Raw genomic sequence first — 10931 nt, forward strand, 5'->3', positions numbered from 1 at the left:
CCCTCCCCCTCTCCCTCTCTCCTCTCTCTCTGTGGGTATGTGTGTGGTGTATAAATCCAGACTCCATATGTGGGAGACACCATATGAGGAACAATATCTTTCTGAATCTGGCTTGTTTTTATGAGTCTCAGTCTGGATGTCTGACATCTGAAGGGGAAAGATAAAGACAGGAAAAAGGGAACATTGTTTCCATCTTTCTGCAAGTGTATGACATGGTCACTCACCTAAGCATCTTCACCTCTGTGCTGTGAAACAGACATCCGTGCTCAGAGCACAAGGCTTGGAAGGCAGGTTCTCTATCACTTATCATTGCTTCTCAAGGCTGCATGGCAGCTCTTCCAGAGACATGTGGCCTGCAGCACTGGAGGGTGTGAAATGAGTGACCAAGAGCAGAGATGGATGGAGCCTAACTGCAGTTTGCTGGGTGTGCCTTCCTCTGGAAGATGCACAGTCTTGACAGACTCCAGTTTTCTGTGGTCACAGCAGACAGGCTCTGCCAGTGAGCCTGTTCTCAGGGAGGAAAAGCGGGTTCCTGGCTCTTCCTTCCCACTGTCTTCCCAGAATCCAGAAGATGTATTCTGATGCATTTTGCATTAACTCTTGGATCCCATGTGAAAGGCAACGGGGAGGGCGTTAGTGACCTGCCAGCCTGTGGATGAGCGTGCTCTCACAGCTCACAATAGGATTCTCGGGGCTTTTGTTGTTTGCTTTTACCTTTTTATCCCCAACACAATTAGGATGTCATTCTAGCTTCTTTGAAAGGCCTTTGACATTGGATAAATTCTTATTTGTAGCCACAGAAACAGGATGAGATGGACGGCATCATGAATAATTTCAATGAATATTGCAAAAGCCCCCTTCTCTAAAAGCTGAAGTAGTTTCCAGCAGAATAGTGTGGCTTTGGACGTGTGGCTTCCTCTCTCTCCTCTGCAGTCATTATATTTAAAACCCAAATTTGAATTCTTTAAAAAGCCAATGTGCAAATTCCCTCAGATCACTTATGGTTTTTTTTTTTTTTTCCGAAAAAGGAATCGCTTCCTTCCTCCCTTGGCTATGAAAATTAACCAAGGCCCTGTTCAGGCCTCGGCTGTCACCAGCAGAGCTGCAATGGGAGAGCCCAGGTGCCTGGGGAGCCTCCGCCAGTGTGTGTGTGCCTCACACTCAGCCAACATGGCTCATTAGCAGCAGAGAGAAGATTGTGAGACTCAGGGTAGCTTTAAAAGCCTCATACCTTATAAAATCCAATTACTATTTAGAGTGAATGGTGATGTTAAATATAGTTGTTCCACTATAAAAGGTATGAAAGCATCCCTTAATGGGAACTGAATGCAGCTTTCAAAAATGCACCTTGATTAGAAAACAACAATAACAACAACCCGAAAACAAACCAAAACAAAAACCCCACAAAAACCAAAAATATCAAGCAAATGAGACTAACTTGGCTAGTTTCTTCAGTCTGTTCAACTGTGTTTCTATCTATAGCTATATCTGAAAGTGCATATTCACAAACACACCTATATGTATTGTTTATGTGGGTCAGAGAAGGGATATTTCGGATGGAGTTATAATCAATGTCTATGTCTAATTAGAGGAGAGGTACTACCTGGCCCCAGGTATGTAGCATTTCATACTGATGTGAACACAGAGGTGTAACCTGGAGTTAGAAGCTCATAGGCTCTGTGTGGAGCTGTGGATGGGGTGGGGGTGGGGGACTGCATGGAGCAAAGGGCCTCAAATCCCCTTTAGGGATGGATGTCAGTCCATTTCCCAAGGCAACCTTCCTCAGCCCCTTCTTCCCAGGAGTAGCTGCTGCAGAGCTGGGCCCGTGTTGCTAAGTAGACTGCTTTTCTTGGGATGAACATCTTCCTGGAGATGTCATCTAATTTTAGGTTGCAGGGGATGGGAACGACGCAGCAGACTCTGGCAGGAAGCAGGTGTCAGATCTTCTCCTTCACACTCTACTTGGAGATGCAGCTAAGGAGGGCACTGGGAGGCTCTGTTGCTGACAGGAAAGGTTGAGAAAGGCACAAATCTCCACACGGATGGAGCATGGATCCTAGCAGAGCCAGGACCTGGCTGCATCTGAGCAATTGGTAAAGTATTTCTGCCCAAATCCCACAGGTCCAGGGAGCCAGAGAATCAATCTGCAACGAATGTTGTGTGGGCATCTGCATATGAAGGCACAAGCAAGATAAACTATGAGGGAGAAATGGCAGGGGACGGGGAAAGCTTCATTTATTTCTCAATTTCTCTTGGTAAATTTAAGCTTCTATTAGGAAGTATAAACTGGACACTGCACTGGGTGATCGAAGAAACTGTCTTCAATACAACTTTGTTACAAGATGGCAGTTAGGGCTGGAGAGATGGCTCAGCTGTTAAGATCACTAGATGCTTCTACAGAGGACCTGGGTTTGACTCCCAGAACCCATATGGTGGTTCAGAACCATCTGTAACTCCACTTTTAAGGGATCTGACACCTGCCTCAATCTGGACTCCCAGGGCACTGAACACATGTGCTGCACAGATACTAATGCAGGCCAAACACCCACATATACAAAATAAAATAATGATGAAATAAAAACCATAAAACAAAGCCCAGTGCCCCCAGCTGTTGAGATAGTCCAATCACTAAAGTGATTGTCATACAAATATGAGGACCCAAATGAAGTTCCCAGAGTGCATACAAAAACGGGAACACTGAATGTGATGGCATGTGCTTACAATCCTGGCCACGGAAGTGGAGACGGGCAGATTCACGAGGCTCAGTAGCCAGACATCTTGACGTACTTGCTGAACTCCTTCCTGGTCAGTGAGAAACTCCTGACTCAAAAGCCAAAGAGAACAAAACCCAAGGTTAACATCCGATTTCCATATGTAAGCTTCCACATGCAACTACACCCATGCCCACACACCCTACACAGAGAGGCACATAAACATACACACAGACACTCACAGACACACAGACATACTTACACATAGACATACACACAGATACATATACACACAGACACAGACACACTGACATACACACACACATACATACATACATACAGACAGACAGACATACGGACAGACAGACACACACACACACTCACACACACACATTACTTTTTACTTTGAGGTGAGAGACTACCTACAGTTTGTCACTAGTTTTGAAAATGCTCTCTTTCTTTGCCCTCGTTCCCTTCCTCACATTCGGATGGCCACCCAGACCCTCCTCCATCTTGACACTCACTCCTCCACTCTTACATTCTCTCCCAAACATTATTATTTGTCAAATAGCACAAGTGGTAAAGCAATAAAAGAGAAACAAGCCATTTATTTCTCTTTTTTTGTAAACTTATTTATCAAAAATACCTCTATGGATATTTTGATAGCCTAGAAAGATAACACAAGTTTATTAGAATAAATTTATAGTGATAAACAGGTGTGAAAAATAATGATTACTTATAATGCCATTGTCATGATTACTGTGATATCATAGACCTGGAACTCAGTGGCCCAGTTCTCAGGCCCTGATTCCATATGAATGTACTCAGTGTCAGATGAAGGATGCCCACAGGTGCCATGGCATCTCAGAGCAGCTGCATATCTCTTGTGGTGTAGGCATCTCATGTTCAAAGTGAAGAATGAACCTGGAGTCAGAGAGTTTATTTCTCTCTGGGACTCTCATATTGTTGTCTTGTATTTTTGCCATTTTGTCAATCAGAATCCATAATGCCAGCAGTGAGTGTGTCCTTGGAAAACCCTGAGCCTAACACTCCTTAAGCTGAATTTTGTAATTATACTTGAAATTATTATTATTATTATTATTAATTAGGCATGAGTGTCATGGTGAATATGTGGAGGTCAGAGAATGTGCAATCAGTTCTCTCCTCCCACCTGTAAGTGAGAGTCAAGGGAATTGAACTCAGGTTGACAGGCTTAGATTGTTGGACAGCAAGTGTCTTCCGCCACTAAGCCATCTTACCAGGCCCCAGAGTGGACTTCTGACTTCTCTTTCTAAGCATATTCTTTCATCCTGGTTTTCTGTCATACTTCATGCATCTACAGATCATCCAATTGCACAACCAAGAACCTAGCCATTGTTCCTACTGCCTCTCTCTTCATGTCTATCCCTACAGTAGGGCAGGATCAGCTTCTCTTCCTGATCATCTCAGTAGTCTCTACACCACTCTTCCTCTCCATGACAATACTGTTTATCACCAGTAAAGGATCTTTATAAAAGCGTGTAGGTAGCCTACCCAGTATACACCAGATGAACTCTCAGTTACTCTCCTCCCTGTTGTCAGAGTACTGTGTCAAATGCAAATCCCACCCCAAAGCATCAATTCATACATAACCTGCAGCTGTCCACTTCCCTTGAAGTCAACATGAAGTTCTACAATGTAGCCTTTGAGGTGATCCATGATCCAACCCATCTCCTGTCTTATACAAAACCTCTAGATTCATTTCTTCACATGTTTCCCCTTTTCAATATATAAATTGATTAAGGAAGACACTTGATATCAATCTTACTACATATACATGTATATATATGTTCCTGTGAGCCCACACATGTGTTCATACTCATGCATACATACAAATGCACATACTACACACATGCAAATATATTGCAGGGTGAGTATCTCACTGTATCTCAGATGTTAGAATTCTTGCCTAGCATGCATGAGACCCTGTGTTTGATTCTGAGCACCTTGTAAACCATGTTTGGAGGGATAGGCTTGCAATCTCAGCACTCAGGAGGCTATCCTCAGCGAAACCATGAAATCAAGGCCAGACAGTGCTACTTGAGACACAATCTCAGGGGGGAGGGAAAGAAAGAAAGAGAGACAGGAAGGAGAGAAAAAAAGAAAGGAAGAAGGAAAGAATGAAAAAAGAAAGGAAAGAAGACAGAAAGGAAAGAAAAGAAAGGGAAGAAAAATAAAGGAAGGAAGACAGAAAGGAAAGAAAAGAAAGGGAGGAAAAATAAAGGAAAGAAAAGAAAAGAACAGAAAAGAAAAAGAAAAGTTCTACCCATTTTGAACAGGTATAGACATTTTTTTCTCATCTACTTCCCAAGCAATATTTAGAAGAATCATTTATATAACACAAATGCTGTATTACAGGAAATTGTAAAGAATCTGAAAATGATTTAAGATATCTGGGAGGTATTTGTGATATCTACTCAAACACAAGTCCCTTCGGTATGATTCATGGATCTTGGTGCCCATGGGGCTCTTGAGACTTATTCCCAGTGAATTCTGAGTGCCAAGATAATTTTCTTCTACTATGATTTTTATATTTCTATAGATACAAGGTTGTTAAATAATTGTTGATAGAGTCTATGTTTGTTTTTAATAGGATGAAATTGAGCTTCAGGGTTAATTTGGGAGATAAAATGTTGTATTTACAAAGATTCTTTTTCTCTGAGATCATGCAGTGACGATTTGTAGTTCTCACATAAATTGTATTAATTACCTTTCTTGATTACATTTCATAATGAAGAAATTTAAAGGAGAGAGATTTTTTTCTGGCTCAGAATTAAAGGGGAATCATTCAGTCATGATGGAGGAGACAGGATCATAGGCAGAGAAATCACAGCAGCAGGAGGCTAACCAACCACAGTGTGCCTGCACTTAATGAGTAGAGTAAAGAAGTGGGACTGAGCTATAAAAACTCAAGTCCTGCCCATGTGACCCACTTTCTCATACTAACCCCTATATTTTCCAAAGGTTCCAGAACTTTCCCAAGCAACAATACCACCTGGAGACCAAATATTCAAATACATGAGAGTAGGAGGGATTGACAGTTCATGTTCAAATCACAACATTGTATTTCTGGTTCCTATACATCCATGGCTATCTCATGATGTAGAATATGTCCATTCCAATTTAAAAGTTCCTCTGATCACTAACAAGGCTGACCTTGTTCAAAGTTCAAAGTCCAAAGTCTTTTTTAAGACCCTAGGCAATGTGTGCACTTTGAGCTCCTATTAGATAAGAAATGAATGATGTGCCTCCAATATAGAGTGACACAGAGCACACATTTCCATTGTGAAAGAGAGGAATGGGGACATAGCAGGGAAAACTTAGACCAAAGCAAGACTAAAACTAATAGAGAAAACATCAGCTCTCAAAGCTCGCTTTTTAACTACCATTTCAGGGCTCTTAATGGTCTCCAAAAGACTTGGGTAACACCATTCATCCAACTTTGCTGTCTCTTGGACTGGCTTCATTTCATGCCTTTATCTTTCCTTGTTGGGACCCCACAGTCCTGGCTTCTATTGAAACTTAAACTTCCTCTTCACAGCTTCCACTCAGTGGCCTCCCAGCCTCTCTGCAATGACTCCAACACTGCCACCCATTTTCTTTCCTTAGGGGCTCTCTGAGACTGTGTAACACCTCACCATCCCCTGAATCCTCAGTCTTTCATACTTGAAAAACGGGTAATACATGGACAATGCTGCCCATTCCTACTGCCTGCTAGGGATGGAGCTTGCTTGACCAGAACTATGGCTGGAACGGCCTCCAGATGCCTAGGTGCTGAACATGCAAAGGTAGTTTTCTCTGTAGTTGCTTTTCATCAGGGAACCCCTTCAAACATTGTCAGTTCAGGTTTTCTCCTTGCAAATAAATGCACATTTTCCCATATTGGAGCCTTTCATAGGCAAAAGCCTTGTCCTGAGGGTGCCTTTCCTATTGTTCCAGTAAAGAGAGTGGGTTTTATCTTCAGTGGCACTAATCTTTAACAACCTTGATGCTTTGACGTGGGCACACTCCTTGTTTGCAATTTAAAGCTTGCTCATTCACCTTTCTTTGGCAACCTCCACATTTTTTTCATACTTTTGGCTGACTTGTTCTTGGTCAGTGGAAATCAGAATAAGAGCAGTGAGCAGAAGTCACCTCACAGTCTCAACGCTATGCTGTCTTCAAGCTCCTTCCATGAAAGAAATAGTCATTGCTTAAACCACCACCACCACCACCACCACCACCACCACCACCACCACCACCACCACAACAACAACAACAACAAACCAGTCTTACCCAAGTTCTCAGGACAGGAGCAGAGTGAAGGCAGCTTCTTTGTCAGAACATTCTAAGAATGGCACCTATTCCATCTTAGGGCTTCTGTTTCATGCAGCTGAAAACACACCCACATTTCCCCTCCCCCGCAAACCAACTTCAAGGCACATGTTCACATTTATCATGGCAACACCCCTGTTTCTCAGTACAAATTTTATGTATCAGGTATTTTCCTCATTGTTTATTGTAACAAGAGGTTTGAAAAGAAGGAATTTAAAAGAAGAGAGGTTTACCCTGACTTATACATCAAGGGGATTCTTTTATTATAGCAAGGAAGGTATGGCAGGAAACAAGGAAGGCACCTGGGTAGGAGAAGGAGGCTGGATCTTCACACTACATCTGCAGTCAAGAAGCAAGAGAGTGAACTTGAAGTGAGACTGGGGTATAAATTCTAAGGACTAGCCCCCAGTCATCTACTTCTTTCAAAGTGGCAATAGCATCATGAGCAAGGGACCAAGTTTTCAAACTCACAGTCCAGTGCCATTGAAGATAAAGCACACTCTCTTCCCTGGGACACACATCCTGTAGGGGATATTTAACATTCAAACCACAGTATGAATATCTCACAAATTCAGTGTTGATCCTAGCTATTTATATTTCTGTTACTGTGGAGAAGCAACCAACCATACATTCTATCCCATTATATACCCATACACAAGGGGTATATCTGATTCTTTCAATGTATTCTGTGTTCTTAGTTTAATAGTTACATTTTAACCACTTAGATTGCTAGCTCATTGGCTGTATCAGTATGTGTTGTGATTCTATAACAGAATACTCCAGATTGAGACATTTATAAGCAAAAGATGCATTGGTTGGGAAGTCTCTGTTGAGAATCTACTTGCTGCATAACCACATGGCAGAAAGCAGGAGGGAAAAGGGACAATACCTTCTCTGAAAGCCCCTTAGTTAAGGTCTCAAGCCCACTCTTGAGAGTGAAGCTTTCACATACCAAATGCTTCTTAACACACCTATCTCCCAAAACCATTACCTCGGGAATTGCATTTTGGCATGAGTTTGAGAGAAGACACTCAGTCCATAAAAACAACTTCTAAGTGCCTCATTTTGGACTTAGAACAAATGGGAAATCATATTCTCTGAAAATATCATCGTTCTCTCTTCCAATATTTTAACCTTTTACTGTCTCATTTCCTCTTCATTTTATCATAGACCAGAGAGAGCGCTCGGCCACTGGATGAGGATCTCTAAGGGACTGCACTAGTCTGATGGATTAGTTGAATGGCTCAGGCTGGCAGCCACCTTGTGAAAATGGAAAAAGCTAATGACTGTCAGAGCTTGAAAGTGAAGCCAGTGCATTTAGAGAGTCGGAGATGGAGGTGAGGGAGCTGGTGGTTCAGGTCTGAGCACGTGACTGGGAACAGAGAGGTGCTAGAATACTCATGCACCTGTTGGGAGAGCCTCATTTCTAGGGAAAGATGTAGAACTGGCACAGTCAGGTGGAGTCCTTGGCCCATGGAATGATAAAATAGATCGCCCAATAGAGCTTTGGGTAATTACAGATTAGAGAAAATCCTTATTTTAGATAAACAGCTGCTCCCTTTGAAACCACTTGTGTTGGCCCTTCATGGTAGCTGGTCTGGGCTAGTGTTGGACTGGACATGAGCTCAGTTGATGAAGGAATAGACAGGCAACATCTGTGCTTCTGCAAAGCTGCGGTGCTTAGAGCCAAGGCTCCTCAGCAAGTGTGCATGTGGCACATTTGTCAGCGAGTGGTATTTTCCTGGATTAGGATTTGGAAGATGGGATGGTCAGAGAGGATGATGAAAAAGTACTTGGCATATAAACATGTATTTTATTTATTTAGTGTGCATGTGTCGATGCGTGTGTATGCAAGTGAGAGTGGACATGTGTATGGCTGCATGTGGAAGCCTGAGGTCATCTGCCCTGCTTTTTGAGAGGGGCTTGCTTATGGTTTCAGAAGTTTAGTTCATTATCATCCTGGTGGGGAACATGGCCTCATACAGACCAGCATGGTGCTGGAGAAGTACTGGAGGTGCTGGAGATGAGAGCTTTACATTTGAAAGTTTGACTTAGGTAGGAGAGAGAGAGAGAGAGGAAGGGGAAGAGGAAGAGGAAGAGGAGGAGGAAGAGGAGAGGAGGAAAGAGAAGAGAGGAGAAAGAGACCTAGCCTGTCATGGACTTTTGAAACCTCAAAGCCCATCCCTACTGACACAACTTCTTCAACAAGGCCACACCTCTTAATTTAAGCATGCAAATACAAGATCATATGTGGTGGGGAGCAATCTCATTTAAACCGCTACAGGGTATCTTACTGAGACATGGGCTCTCTGAGTAGGTAAGGCTAGCAGGCCACTTCTGCTTCAATAGCAAGCACTTTATTGACTGAGCCATCTTCACAAACTATGAACTTGTGTGTGTGTGTGTGTGTGTGTGTGGTGTGTGTGTGTATACTTCCAGATCTCTATGGTGTTATTAAAGCCACATTTTCAAAATGTAAGACTATATTTTCAAGTCTGGGAGAGATGGTGGATGGCAATGGGGGAACGGGGGCAAGGAAGGAGCCACTTATAAGTCCTAGGAGCATCCTCTGTTGGGTCCGAACATGAAGATGGTGAAAACTGGTCTGGTACCCAATAGTCCCTGGAGATTTGTCTCCACAGATGACAGACTGTGGCTGTCATCACCTCTGATGTGGTTCCTGTAGACCGGAGAGGGAGGTTGCACATACCCATGTCACAGCCAGCACAGAGGTTCCCAGCACAGATTTCCAGAGTCTCCAGATGTTTTCTGTGCATTGCTAGTCAAATGAAGACAGATGGGATTTGTAAAATCAGCCTTCCTTGCTGTCTGCTGGTTGGATTGCCAGGTGGGATGTCTCTGTAACAAGTGTGTAAATACACTGACTTAGACACAACCTCAAGGGTGTTGGGCTTTTATAGCATGGAGTAAGAAGATCTGCAGTGTTTCACATTAAACTTGTCTGAGAGTGGCTAAGAAAGTCAAGATGAGTAGACTGCCATGTTAATTACCTCAGTACAGCAAGGAATAAACAGGCTCTTCACCTTTGCTTCCCATGTGCCTCTCATCCTTTCAATCGGTAGCCAAACCAGGGCAACTGGAAGAATTTATTTACAAAGAAAATGGTTGTATTAGAGACTTGCCATCATGAGGAACTCATAGTCCTCTTGTGGAGACAAGGAGGCACATAGTACTAGGTTGGAAGCCAGTGAGGATGCAGTGGGGAGGAGAGGTGTTGGGAGAGGATGGAGGAGTCTAGTGATGGTTGGGTGCCGTGGTCATATCTGGCTGGGGTCCTGTGAGCTGGGCGGATTCTTGATTGGTAAGAGAAATACACTAATTTGTTAGACAGGAAGTAGTGAGTGTAAGGAAAGCTGTTGTGTTTGCTAAAGCAGATGGATAATAGTATTTAGCTTTTTGCATTTGGTGTTGATTGCAAGTCATCCCTGCTGAGCTATTTCTATTTGATTGTAAATTTGTCTTGTTCAAGTAAAAGGTGGAAGCTGGCTATGGTAGTGGTACACAACTGAAGTCTCAGAATTTGGGAGCTTGAGGCAGGAAGAAGATCATGAGTTCAAGGCCAGCCCAGGCTGCATACTTATTGACAGGATAATTTGGATATACTGAGACTTGGTGTCAATTGAGTAAATTAAACTTAGAAAATGACTTTTCCTCACACAAATTTTGTCTGCCTGTGGCATATATTTATTTGCCACTCTGAAGAAAGATGAACACCTTTGTATATCCTTAAGAAAGGCTTGTGCGCCGGGCGGTGGTGGCGCACACCTTTAATCCCAGCACTTGGGAGGCAGAGGCAGGCAGATTTCTGAGTTCGAGGCCAGCCTGGTCTACAAAGTGAGTTCCAGG

The sequence above is a fragment of the Mus caroli genome, chromosome 7 (genome assembly GCF_900094665.2).
Source record: "Mus caroli chromosome 7, CAROLI_EIJ_v1.1, whole genome shotgun sequence".
NCBI lineage: Eukaryota > Metazoa > Chordata > Mammalia > Rodentia > Muridae > Mus > Mus caroli.